We start from the raw sequence: 15,402 nt of genomic DNA, 5'->3' as shown, positions 1-15,402 counted from the left end.
TCCCAGTTTTAATTTAGTAAGATATGTCATCATCCAAGATAAGATAAGCTAAGCAGAACAAGGGTAAGGTAAGGGTTATTCTGCCCGAAGGCAGGTCCGAAACTCCGCAGAGGTGTTCCTGAGCCGGAGTTTACGTGCGGTAGGGTGGCCAGTTTCTTTCCGCTCCTCCATTCCCTTACCCCCCACCAACAGCGCGTGGCAACCCATCCAACTTCTGACCACGCCCAATGTTGCTTAACTTCGGAAATCTCACGGGATCCGGTGTTTCAACACGGCTACGGCCGTTGGCAGCAGAACAAGAGAAGGTTAGAAAATAGGCCAAATATTTACAGCACTCCTTAACGGGTTTGGAATGAAATGGCTTTTTGTTCTGTTCAAATAGCGAACTACTATACTGTAACCACAAACCGTACACAACATTCAGTTCTGTACCCTGAATTAGTAGTCAGTAATAAAAATAAAAATAAAATAAAATGGCGGTATGGCTTTTAGTGCCGTGAGTGTCCGAGGACATGTTCGGCTCGCCAGGTGCAGGTCTTTAGATATGACTCCGGTAGACGACCTGCGCGTAGTGATGAGGATAACATGGTGATGAAGATGACACATACACCCATCCCCCATGCCGGGAATGGAACCCCGGACCCCTGCGACTAAACGCCAGTAAGCTAACCATTTAGCCACGGAGCCGGAGTCGTCGGTAAAAACAGCCGATATAAATCTTTACGGAGAACAATCTTTCTATGACAAAAGTTCCAATAAAACATGCATGCATTATCACACACAAAGGTAATATCTAAAACCAACTCAAGAAATCGTCGTTGAAACCTAAATCAGTGTAATGTATAGTTTTGAATTACATAAATAGAGATATTCCTCCCTAAGAGAAGACATAGATGGGTCATAAATAATGCAAGAGATATTTTAAGGTCAAAAAACTAAAAATGTGGGGGAAAGTGTACAATCAGGTAATTCTATACTGAATACTACAATAACACAAGTTCAGTTACATTTTAACGAAGATTATGGTTGTAAATAATAATAATAATAATAATAATAATAATAATAATAATAGCCCCAGTAACTAATTTTACGGATTTCTGAGACGCCGAGATACTGGAATTTAGTCCAGCGTGCGTTATTTTACGTGCCTGTAAATCTACCAACACGAAACTGACGTATTTCATCACCTTCAAATACCACCGGACTGAGCCAGAATCGAACCTGCCAAGTTGGGGTCAGCAGGCCAGCACTTCAACCACCTGAGCCACTCAGCTCGGTGATTATATTCGTTTTACATTTACGTTATCTGTACACACAGTTGCTGGGGATCATGAAGTTCCGTCTCTGGATTTTCGGGAAACAGGTAATATTTTACAACACGAAATATGGTGATAAGTTTACATTTTATCTTAAAACATGCCCATATTATAGAGCTGCGTTTCCAGGTCTGGGAGAAGTTACCAAACAGGTTATCTCAGTGCGTTACGGCACTGCCTGTTTTGGCTATTTAGGGAGACGACTGGGTTCGAATCTCCCTTCAGCCATCCTCGAAAATGGTTTTTCATGGTTTCCCATTTTCATTTCCTACCAAATGCCGGGATGGTACCTTTCTCATGGCCACGAGCACATTCTTCCCATTCCTAGCCCGTACAATTACAATTACACGCACAGACAGTAGTACATGTAGCTCACTCCCATGGGGTGTACTGGGAAAAGGAGCTACAGATATGGCTAGCGGCACGATATCAGCGTGGTCGCATCCGGCACGGTCGCTTCTGACGCGTAACCGTGGTACTCATTAAGAATGTGGTTTGTTACTGTATATGAACTGGGAATGCAAGCAATGCTGATAGGACGTGCTGTGTCAGACAGATCACGCTGCTGTGCGCAAGACACCTAGACGTCTGAACTGAATTAACGCACCGGTGTCCCGGAGCTCTTCTGCAACTTGCGTATTTACCTCCCCGTGAAAAACCTAAAGCGCCCCTTTCAGTGCGTACTCCTTGAATAGTTTATAGCTGGATTCGACGACAGCCGAGGCTAAATGAAATCAGGACAGGATACTAAGGAGAACGGCAGCTGTGACATTCCTCTCATTTTAGCCAGTGTCGTGTCAGATGGGACAGTGCCGCATGCGACCCGTGCCACTAGCGACCGCATAATCTGTAATCGTGCCAGATGCGATCGGTGTTGAAATCCCAGTTTTAATTTAATAAGCTATGTCATCATCCAGGATACGGTAACCTAAATAAGAACAAAAAAAGCTTAGACAACAGCCCAAACATGTATAGCACCGCTTACCGTGTTGGGAATGAAATTGTTCTTTGTGCACAACATTTAATTATGTACACTGATTTAGTTGTCTGTAATATATATATATAAAATAATAATAATAATAATAATAATAATAATAATAATAATAATAATAATAATAATAATAATAATAATAATAATAATAATAATAATAATAATAATGAAATGGCGTATAGCTTTCAGTGCCGGGAGTGTCCGAGGACATGTTCGACCCGCCAGGAGAAGGTCTTTTGATTTGACACCCGAAGGCGACCTGCACGTCGTGATGAGGATAAAAAGTTGATGAAGACTACACATACACCCTGCCCCCACGTGCCAGCGGATTTAGCCAATGATGGTTAAAATTCCCGAACCTGCCGGGAATCAAACCCGGGACCCCTGTGACTAAAGGCCAGCATGCTAACCATTCAGCCATAGATCTACAGTCGTCGTTAAATACAGCCGTTATAAATATTAACGCAGAACAATCCCAACGACTGCGTGAAAGGGTTATAAATAATAATGAGCACATTTCTATGACGAAAGGTCAAATTAAGCATGCATGCACTATATCACTTCTAAGGTAATACCCAAAACCAGCTCAAGAACTCATCGTTGAAAACTACATCATTGTAATGAACAGTTTGAAATGCCATAAACAGAGATATTCGTCCCCAAGAGAAAACATAGATGTGTCATAAATAATGCAAGAGATATTTTAAGGTCAAAACCCTCAACATGTGAGGGAAAATGTACAATCAGGTAATTCTATACTGAATATTACAATAACACAAGTTCAGTTGTATTTTAATGAAGACTGTAGTTGATAATAATAATAATAATAATAATAATAATAATAATAATAATAATAATAATAATAATAATAATAATAATAATAATAATAATAATATATGGTTCATGTTTGTGGATTACTGTAGTCACGTCCTAGTTCGTGAACCATGGGCAACGGCTGAGTGGCCTAGTAAGTGGTCCTGAGAGTCGGGATACCAGTTGCTATGGAATGGGAGTGGGCATCTCGGACATATTCTGAGTCATGGCCCTCCTTGTGCTCTGGCGGCTAGGACTATACAATTCACCGGTGGTCCATAACCCGTTAGAGAAGAGATCCTCACTTGGACTATGTGCAAGTAGGGTAGCATCCTGCTTCATGAATTTACCGAGCTCAGAACACTTTAAGCAAGCCTCGGACCTATGGGGGTATCGGAGTCCCACTCCCATTTGACAGGCGAGGGACTCCTTGGAAACAACTTGGCGAACGAAATGGAATTCGATGGGGAGCTATCAATATTAATGGGGCTTATGGAAGAAAGAAAGTAGAACTGGCTGAGTCAGCAAAGAGGATGCATTTGGATGTGCTAGGAGTAAGTGATATTCGGGTAAGGGGAGATAACGAGGAAGAGATAGGAGATTATAAAGTGTACTTGACGGGTGTTAGAAAGGGAAGGGCAGAGTCTGGGGTAGGGCTCTTTATCAGGAATACCATTGCACGCAACATAGTTTCTGTTAGCCACATAAATGAACGAATGATGTGGGTAGATTTGTCAGTTGCAGGAATTAGGACAAGAATTGTGTCCGTGTATTCACCATGTGAGGGTGCAGATGAGGATGAAGTGGACAAGTTTTATGAAGCAATGAGTGACATCGTGGTCAGGGTCAACAGCAAGGATAGAATAGTGCTAATGGGCGATTTCAATGCAAGAGTTGGGAATAGAACTGAAGGATACGAAAGGGTGATTGGTAAATGTGGGGAAGATATGGAAGCTAATGGGAATGGGAAGCGTTTGCTGGACTTCTGTGCTAGTATGGGTTTAGCTGTTACGAATACATTCTTCAAGCATAAGGCTATTCACCGCTACACATGGGAGTCTAGGGGTACCAGATCCATAATAGACTATATCTTAACAGACTTTGAATTCAGGAAATCTGTTAGGAATGTACGAGTTTTCCGGGGATTTTTCGATGATACAGACCACTATCTGATCTGTAGTGAACTAAGTATCTCTAGGCCTAGGGTAGAGAAAGTGAAATCTGTCTGCAAACGAATAAGGGTAGAAAATCTCCAGGACGAGGAAATTAGACAGAAGTGCATGGATATGATTAGTGAGAAGTTTCAAACAGTAGACAGTAAGCAGGTTAAGGATATAGGTAGTGAATGGGTGGCATACAGGGATGCTGTAGTAGAAACAGCAAGGGAATGCCTAGGAACAACTGTGTGTAAAGATGGGAAAAGGCGAACATCTTGGTGGAATGATGAAGTGAGAGCAGCTTGTAAACGTAAAAAGAAGGCTTATCAGAAATGGCTCCAAACAAGGGCCGAGGCAGACAGGGATTTGTACGTAGATAAAAGAAACAGAGCGAAACAAATAGTTGTTGAATCCAAAAAGAAGTCATGGGAATATTTTGGTAACAACCTGGAAAGGCTAGGTCAAGCAGCAGGGAAACCTTTCTGGACAGTAATAAAGAATCTTAGGAAGGGAGGGAAAAAGGAAATGAACAGTGTTTTGAGTAATTCAGGTGAACTCATAATAGATGCCAGGGAATCACTGGAGAGGTGGAGGGAATATTTTGAACATCTTCTCAATGTAAAAGGAAATCATCCTTGTGGTGTTGCGAACAGCCAAGCTCATGAGGAGGAGGAAAATGATGTTGGTGAAATTATGCTAGAGGAAGTGGAAAGGATGGCCAATAAACTCCATTGTCATAAAGCAGCAGGGATAGATGAAATTAGACCTGAAATGGTGAAGTATAGTGGGAAGGCAGGGATGAAATGGCTTCATAGATTAGTAAAATTAGCATGGAGTATTGGTAAGGTACCTTCAGATTGGACAAAAGCAGTAATTGCACCTATCTATAACCAAGGGAACAGGAAGGATTGCAACAACTATCGAGGTATCTCATTGATTAGTATACCCGGCGGGCCGATGACCTTCGATGTTAGGCCCCTTTAAACAACAAGCATCATCATCAGTATACCCGGCAAAGTATTCACTGGCATATTGGAAGGGAGGGTGCGATCAGTCGTTGAGAGGAAGTTGGATGAAACCCAGTGTGGTTTCAGACCACAGAGCGGCTGTCAGGATCAGATTTTCAGTATGCGCCAGGTAATTGAAAAATGCTACGAGAGGAATAGGCAGTTGTGTTTATGTTTCGTAGATCTAGAGAAAGCATACGACAGGATACCGAGGGAGAAGATGTTCGCTATACTGGGGTACTATGGAATTAAAGGTAGATTATTAAAATCAATCAAAGGTATTTATGTTGACAATTGGGCTTCAGTGAGAAATGATGGTAGAATGAGTTCTTGGTTCAGGGTACTTACAGGGGTTAGACAAGGCTGTAATCTTTCACCTTTGCTGTTCGCAGTTTACATGGATCATCTGCTGAAAGGTATAAAATGGCAGGGAGGGATTCAGTTAAGTGGAAATGTAATAAGCAGTCTGGCCTACGCTGACGACTTGGTCTTAATGGCAGATTGTGCCAAAAGCCTGGAGTGTAATATCTTGGAACTTGAAAATAGGTGCAATGAGTATGGTATGAAAATTAGCCTCTTGAAGACTAAATTGATGTCAGTAGGTAAGAAATTCAACGGAATTGAATGTCAGATTGGTGATTCAAAGCTAGAACAGGTCGATAATTTCAAGTATTTAGGTTGTGTATTCTCCCAGGATGGTAATATATTAAGTGAGATTGAATCAAGGTGTCGTAAAGCTAATGCAGTGAGCTCGCAGTTGCGATCAGCAGTATTCTGTAAGAAGGAAGTCAGCTCCCAGACGAAACTATCTTTACATCGGTCTGTTTTCAGACCAACTTTGCTTTACGGGAGCGAAAGCTGGGTGGACTCAGGATATCTTATTCATAAGTTAGAAGTAACAGACATGAAAGTAGCAAGAATGATTGATGGTACAAACAGGTGGGAACAATGGCAGGAGGGTACTCGGAATGAGGAGATAAAGGCTTATTTAGGAATGAACTCGATGGATGTAGCTGTACGCATAAACCGGCTTCGGTGGTGGGGTCATGTGAGGCGAATGGAGGAGGATAGGTTACCTAGGAGAATAATGGACTCTGCTATGGAGGGTAAGAGAAGTAGAGGTAGACCAAGACGACGATGGTTAGACTTGGTTTCTAACGATCTAAAGATAAGAAGTATAAAACTAAATGAGGCCACAACACTAGTTACAAATCGAGGATTGTGGCGACGTTTAGTAAATTCACAGAGGCTTGCAGACTGAATGCTGAAAGGCATAACAGTCTATAATGATAATGTATGTATGTATGTATAATAGTAAAACTTATTGGCTTTACGTCCCACTAACTACCTTTACGGTTTTCGAAGATGCCGATATGCTCGAATTTAGTTCGGCATGAGTTTTTTACGTGCCAGTAAATATACCGACACGAGGCTGACGGAGCACCTTCAAATAACACCGGACTTAGCCAGGATCGAACCCGCCAAGTTGGGGTCAGAAGGCTGGTGCTTCAACCGTCTGAGCTACTCAGCCCGTTGATTATATCTGTTTTAAAATTGCCTCATCAATAAACGCAGTCCGTGGGGATCATGAAGTTCAGTCTATACTGAATACTACAATAACACAAGTTCAGTTACATTTTAACGAAAAATATGTTTGATAATAATAATAATAATAATAATAATAATAATAATAATAATAATAATAATAATAATATAAATGTATTTGGTTTTCGGATATGTCGAGATGTGCTGCATTTTCGGGAAAGAGATGTGACAGAATAGCGTCTTCCTAAGTTGCTTTTGAAGAATTAACTGCGGGAAACTGGTAATTCTTTACAACACGAAATATGGTGATGCGTTTACGTTTTATCCTACAACATGCCCTTATACGGAGATGCGTTTCCATGTCTGGGAGTAGTTACCAAACAGGTTATCTCAGTGCGTTACAGCACTGCCTATCACGGCTATTTAGGGAGACGGCTGTGTTCGAATCCCACGTTGGCCATCCTCGAAAATGTTTTTACGCGGTTTTCCATTTTCATTTCCAGCCAAATGCTGGTACCTTTCTCATGGCCACGATCACTTCCTTCCGATTCGTAGCCCGTACATTTATGATTACACCCACAGACAACGCCCTCACACAGTAGTACATGTAGCTCACTCCCGTAGGGTGTACTGGGAAAAGGAGCTACAGATCTGGCGAGCCGAACATGTCCTCGACACTACCGTTACTAAAAGTCATGCGCTGAAAAATAAAATCTGAAAACGGTCAAGGTAGCAATTATTCAGATACTTTGAAGTTTCGTGAGATCATGTTACATTATCAAATCACATTCCAGTATTTACAGCATGGAAGGTAACTGATGCACTACATTAACACAGTAGATCTTGGAGGAGAATCACAATGCCGTAATCTTCAGGTCTCTTGCTTGCACCGTTGGGAGAACGGAGGGCTGCTTGACTGCTCACTCCCGTAGGGTGTACTGGAGAGATGGCGTGGGGTGACATTAGTAGACATTTCACTTTTGATCATCATTATATAAGTCAGACATTGAGTACGATTTGGTCTTGGAGACTCAGGAGTCCATAGTCTTCCATGCATCCTTCACCAGCGTCCACTCGTCATTATACAGTATGTATGAAGACACACACACAGCTTCTTCCGTAACTATGCTCTGTAGGAAGCGAACTGTATGAGAGAAGAGTGAGACAGAATAATTGAATACTAGATCCTATGTTACGGCGCCTGTTGGCCACTGCCAACTTTTGATATGGTTGTCATAATGTGTTCCACGAACGAATGAATATTACTTCTAATATCAGTTAAAGAACGGACAACGAATGCACGGTAACATAGCATATTAGTAAGAGTAGGGCGTCAGTGAAAACGGCACACATCATAACTTGTTACGACAATTTGGTTACTAGTACCATTTTGATTTTTAGACAACCTGACATATACTTTGATTGTTCTAGTCTTCAAAGTATTTATGATAACCTCCTGCATAATGCTTCGGTGCAGACAATTTTAATCTACGGTACTGTACATAATTTCTACCAGAAGTTTAAGACTACGCTACAGGCAGTTTTCGTATAATTAGTCCTCAGTACCATTTTGAGAAACATAAGCCACCAAGCACGTCATACAAGCAGCAGGTCTCCTTTATTTAATTACCGTATTTACGAATGCTAAGGACTACATTACTGTTGAAAGATAAATGAGATTCTGCTGCTCATTGTATAAGACAATATTTCTTGCCACCAGTCCCACTTTTTTGTTTGAAATAAACAACATCTGAAATCTTCAGTGGTCAGCATTGTCTCCGGAATAAATCGCTATGGCAGTTCTCTGGTTCTAGATCGAGGAGTCACGAGCGAAGTGTTTAAGACTAGGAACAATATTGTAACATTTTGAATGGAAATTTTCCTTAAATGTTACCAGTATATTATCCGAAAATTCTATAGTAGAAATGTGCCACTCCTAGTTAGCAGTTCGAATATTAATACTCTTGAATTACATGTCCGTAGTACCGGGCGATTTGGCCATGCGGTTAGGAGCGCGCAGCTGTGAGCTTGCAACCGGGAGATAGTGGGTTTGAACCCCATTGTCGGCAGTCCTGAAGACGGTTTTCCGTGGTTTCCCATTTTCACACCAGGTAAATGCTGTACCTTAATTAAGGCTACGGCCGATTCCTTCCCGCTCCTAGCCCTTTTCTATCCTATCGTCGTCATAACCTATCTGTGTCGATGCGACGTAAAACAAATTCTAAAAAGGACATGTGCGTTTTGAATTTTGATAATGACGATAATGCGAAATAAAGGTCAACTTTCTCGTCATGTGCTCACGTAGTTTATTTTTAACTGCACCGTAACATCTGTAGGTTTATGGGGGCCGCGGACGTTAGTGAAGAGGACGTTCAGGACTGGGAAGATGTGGCAGTGGCCTTCATTAACGTACAATCCTGAAGTTGTGAAAATGGAACAAGATATCATGAAAAATTATCTTCTGGGCTGCAGGTGATGCGGATGAAATGCAAGCTTATAGCCACTTGGTCTAATCGCTCAGTTGTTAAACACTTTGTGTTGAAACTGTAAATGATGACATGTGTTTGAGTGTTTAGTTCATAAACATGTTGTGGCAGAAAGCGAATTATTGTAATATACTGTACAGTGCTTCTGAAGGCGAAGTCGTTTGAAAAGTGTTAATTATTCTTTTACTGAGGAACAGTTCTCATTTCTTTAACCATTGACGGTTATTTTGTTACGTCTAGTTAGAATTCCAAATTTTACTCAGAAATTCGAAAGGGGATTGAATGTGGTCAAGACTTGGTTGAGTAGTTGAGTTGTACATCTACTCCATTAGAAGCAGTCTTCTCAGACAACGGAGCATCTAAACTGCAGGTTTCAATGCGGTTTACAGCTTGTTCCAATCGATAGTCAGTATCGATATGTAATATTCCATTACTCGCATGCCCTGACGTTTTCCCCCAATAACCGCATTCGGTGATTAGAGCGTGATGCTAGAGCAAGTTAAAGTACATCTGATTTTCGGTTTCCTCTCGGGAGGGTTGGAGAATGGCCACTCATCTGGCAAATTTATTTGCTCCTACGCGCAGATAGTCTATGGTGCGGATTACTTCTTTGTTTGTAAGGAGATAGCTCTTACACCGCCAATAATGTCATAAGTGAATAGTCATAATAAGAAAGGGAGATCAGTCATTCGCTGTTAAGGAGATTTCTAGAATGGGTGCGCTTAGAGGCTTGAAACACCTTGGTTATGTTCTCCGTTCACTAATGTGTTCGTTAAACGTGTTATGGTTACGCATGCCACTATAATGACTTGAACGTATGATTACGACTAGTTGTTGTGGCTTTTGCTTATGTTTAGAGACTTATGACCGTGATTAACACCTCACTTGTTTGTAAAACCTGCCTGAATCAGGGCAGGAATTTCTACTGAAGTGACCATGGCCTTGAGTAAGTTTGCATCCTACAATTTCTCCTATAGTTGAACTGTCTCGGTGGGTCACTAATAGTGTACGACCCATGACTCCAAGTTGGCGGACCAGATCCCGGATGAGGTAGACGATTTCATTTTCGAAGGAGGGTCAAAATTCTTGATACTCCATGTCATTCTAGTTGATATGTTAAAGAATTATGGAGGAGCACTTATTGTCACCTGACAAATTATTACTCAGTCATGGTATTCGTTCAGTAGAACTTCGCTATAATTGCTACACAGAAGTACAAGACACATCGCTTCTTGCAAAGGATCATCTCTCCATTAAGGACTACGAAACTCCACAGCAGCTCCAAATATTTTTTCTCGGCCGGGTGTCCCTCATCTTTATCTAGCTACCTAGCCGACGTAATAAAGCATATCGGCCTGGCACCGAGTAGGAAGTCAGCCTCCCTAACAATGATGCCTACCTGTCTCATCCCCGATGTTGATCTGGATCTTTTTGAAGACGACATTTTGATCGACATCCGCACATCCGGCGTTCCAGTTGACAACGAGGATGACCTGCCCCGACTGCAAGCCTCCGGCGCGACTATTAACCATAGACCCTACTCAGTGGTGCCACCTTCTTCGTACAACTTAGCTCAGATATCCGCAAACCCCTCTATTGTTCCCTTCGCCAACGTGTCTCAACCCCGGACATCGCATCCGCAATCAACGCCTTCCTTCTCTACAACTACAACCACCACGACCACTACAACGTCTGCCTACACCCCTTCCCAACCTCCAGTTACTACTGTTGTGACCTGTCACCCTTCGCACGTAATGTCATCTTCCCTCCCAATTTCCTCGACTACTGTACCCCAACAACTCCCTACAGCCTCACTGACTTCGACCGCCACCGCTCCGTCGCTGCCACCTACACAGGACAACATCACAGCCGCCGCCGCCGCCACACCAACTTCGCCCAGCAGCCACCACCATCCTTCCACGCAATTTCAAGTTGTGTTCTCCGTGTGATAGCACCGGACATCTCTGAACGGGACATCATACAGGCACTCCAAGCAGAAGGCGTTCCAGCTCGACGCGCATTCCTGATTCACAACGTCAACGGTCCCACATATACGGTGCGACTCCATCTTCTCACTCCAGTTGACGTCCACCACCTCATTAGCACCCGCGCCCGAATCAATGGACATCGATATCGAGTGGAGCCTTCTCGCTCCCCACCCTCAACAGTTCACCAACCCCACAACAACACACATCGTCGCCCCCGGCCTGGCCCTCCCCCCTGTTTCACCCCCTCAACCCCTTTGTCCACCCCCTCCCCTATCTAGTCACTTCCTCCTACCCCTTCCAAAATTAGATATAATCCGCCTTCTCATCACATCTCTTAATAATATCACCGCTACTCTCCACCTGCTCTTCATGCATCTTCCCCCTGGCATTCCCTTCTAATCTTCTCCCATCGCATACACACATCTCCCGTCATTCCTCACTTCGTCTACCACCTTCCCTTTCCATCGCGACTCCTCAACCTGCTCGCATCTCTTGGCCAGAGAGAGGGCGTAACCCTGTAGGTGGCCTGCCCCACCCCTTCAGGGTGGGGAATGAAAATTTTGGGGAAAAAGAAGAAGTACAAGGTCGGTAGATGCGGAGTGGGTCTCGGCCCGTAACTGGCCACTGCTGGTCCGTGGTCCAACAGTTATGAACTGTGACCGGCCAACCGAGCGCGGCTCTACCGTAGCTCTACTCCTCTGCTTTCGGGAGACGGGACAGCGCTGGACCTCGCGGCTGGCCGCAACCGTCTGCTATCCTGAGAATGGTTTTTCCGTGGTTTTCCATTTTCCTGCACTAAGGCGAATGCCGGAACAGTTCCTAGTATAGGCCACGGCCGCCAACCCTCTCACCTCCGAAAATCTCATTCACCGTACAAATCTCCAGGCCTGAGACGGCGTCACCGTCTAGGAGGCCCGCCTCTCCCTTCAGGGGAGGAATGAAAGCATTTTAGTAGTAGTAGATGTACAATTAGAATGTCGAATTATTATTATTATCATTATTATTATTATTATTATTTTACAAGTTGCTTTACGTCGCACCGACACAGATAGATCTTACGGCGATGATGGGATAGGAAGGTGCTGGGAGTGAGTAGGAAGCGGCCGTGGCTTTAATTAAAGTACAGCCCCAGCATTTGCCTGGTTTGAAAATTGGAAACAACGGAAAACCATTTTCAGTGCTGCCGACAGTGGGGTTCGAACCTACTATCTCCCGAATACTGGATACTGGCCGCACTTAAGCGACTGCAGCTATCGAGCTCGGTTTTTCGGCAGACTGAGAAGCTTTAAAGTTACATTAACTGAGTTGGCACTGGAAAATATGGCTTCCTTCTTAACAAAATAAGATTCTGCTAACATTTCGACCGATGGTGTTAACTTCATTTCACTTCACATTTTGGACAACTTTGTCACACCATGCACCACTAATTACTTGTACTGCTCTCATCTTGTGTGTATGTTGGGTATTCAGCCCGAAGGCTGGTTTGATCCTCCACAGCTCCACCAACAGTTGTGATAGATAGCCTAGTGTCACTGAAGAGGCATTCTAGGGAAATGAGGAGTGAGGTAGTTTCCCGTTGCTTTCCTCACTGAGCCAGAAGTTGCTATTACATATATATCAGTCTGCCAAGCCCACTGAAATGCATGCACCAACTGACCCTATGAGCGATATTTTCACACCGTTCATAACAGGAACTGACTGCATAAGGAACGGTATTACTAGAATCGCTCATACCTCGGTCACTCTCATATTGTCAAAGCTAAGGATGAGACTGAGACCGGTCAATGAAAGTAACAAATTTATTCTAGCCCATACCAGAAGACATAGTGCACTGTAAACGCTACATCCTGCCAGCAAACGCATGCTCTTATCTTCTAAGGTCCTAATTAAGGTAAAGATTGTATTGACAAGTCGTCTTAGCTGAATGGGCAACGTGTCTACTGAACTTTATTTCAAAGGGTCCGGCTTCAATTCCCGGATGACTGGGGACTTTCATTGCGTATGGTTAATTCCTCTGGCTCGAGAACAGGGTGTTTGTGTTCGTCGTGCACACTTCTCTTCATTTATTAACACCCCACACTACTACACACCATAGAAACATGCAATCGTGAATACATACTTCCATATAAGGTTGTCGTGAGAAGAGGGTTCCGACCATAAAAATGGGCCAAATCCATATTCGGTACCGACCCCAATAAATTGGGGAAAAGACCAGGAAGTAGTAGCAGCAGTAGTAGTAGTAGTAGTAGTAGTAGTAGTAGAAGAAGAAGAAGAAAAATGTATTGAGAGTTGAGACATTGGAACTCCTCGACTTTGAGAGGAAATTAAAGTGTGTGAGAGGGCGTAGAAGACACTTTATGAAGAAATGGTGAATGTAGCTGGAGTAAAATAAGCGGTAGGGTGTGAAAGGAAGATGTCGCCGGTAATATCTGAAATGAGACAGTGAATGAATTAAATACACTTAAGGGAATATGAAGACTGAGATGCTGAGTATCATTCTCTAAATTAAGGCATATAAAAACGAAAGGAGTGCAGGTTCCTAATGAACTTAAGAGTGTTGTATAATTATTTGCGACAGAGCTTGCTCGCTTCCTTTCTAAGTCCGTTTTTCCAAGTACGGTTTCATCTCCGACTTGGGCGTCCGCTCCATGGCTAAATGGTTAGCGTTCTTGCCTTTGGTCACAGGGTCACCGGTTCGATTCCGGCAGGTTAGGGAAATTTAACCTTAATTGGTTAATTTCGCTGGCACGGGGGCTGGGTGTATGTGTCGTCTTCATCATCATTTCATCCTCATCACGACGCGCAGGTTGCCTACGGGAGTCAAAATCAAAATACCTCCACCTGGCGAGCCGAATTGTCCTCGGACACTCCCGGCACAAAAAGCCATACGCCATTTCATTCTTTTCCCGACTTGGGGATGAGATTCATCCTATACTGTCTTCTACAATCGGCTGGGCCCGACACGCTCAATATGGGATGAATGTATGATAATTATGTATATGTACCTGCAACTGGCGGCTCGAGCCCCTTGTACCTCTTCAACACGGGCAACCCATTTAGCACAGCTATTTCTTAAGGTCGATATTGCATTGACTGCCATCTATGTGGTAGACATTGTAAATCTAACACACCATTCAAAGGAAAACAGGCTCTATGTAACATATCTTTGTAGTAGGAAGCTGTGAATACATGCGAAAGTATTCGCCTACGCGTGGATTCTGTTTTTTTTTTTTTTTTTTTTTGCTATTTGCTTTACGTCGCACCGACACAGATATGTCTTATGGCGACGATGGGATAGGAAAGACCTAGGAATTGGAAGGAAGCGGCCGTGGCCTTAATTAAGGTACAGCCCCAGCATTTGCCTGGTGTGAAAATGGGAAACCACGGAAAACCATCTTCAGGGCTGCCGACAGTGGGGCTCGAACCCACTATCTCCCGATTGCTGGATACTGGCCGCACTTAAGTCGCGTGGATTCGAACTGTCCAACCACTGTCAGACCTAACGGGTGCCCCTTCAGCCACGTTTGCCTTACAGCGCTTGGCTCTGGATTGTTTGGCCATCCACATTGCAATGTAATATCCGTTTCAATCTCTGATTCACTGTTTCTGGCGTTCTTTTAACATTCTGCCATAATGGATCACTTGGCACAACCTATCGACTCTGTTTAAAAAAAAGCAGAAACATTATAACAACATTCTGTACTATAATGTTTGCCGAAATCTCTTTACCTCTCATCGCGAATGTTACATACAGTTTATTCTCCTTTGACTGGTACGCTCGATTTACGTTTCCGTTATAGAACGGCAAGCAATACAACATCTACCTCAAGAAATTGTTGCGCTAATAATTGGTTGCCTGCGTTAAAGAATTACAATGGGCTGGTATATAAACGGCGCTGACTTGCGAAAGAAAAGATCGTATTGCATAATGAAGGAATTATTAGATAGAGGAAAAGAGCTTCAAGGATCGTCGACAATGACATTCAAATACACCTGCTTTCGTAGGTAACTCGCTACTTCCCAGAATTATTTGAAAATAATATTAAGGATATATCATATATAGGAAAAAGCAGTTAAAAGACTACAAATTGTGAGAAGA

The sequence above is a fragment of the Anabrus simplex genome, chromosome 2, assembly GCF_040414725.1.
Source record: "Anabrus simplex isolate iqAnaSimp1 chromosome 2, ASM4041472v1, whole genome shotgun sequence".
NCBI lineage: Eukaryota > Metazoa > Arthropoda > Insecta > Orthoptera > Tettigoniidae > Anabrus > Anabrus simplex.
Note: the sequence above shows the minus strand (reverse complement) of the source record.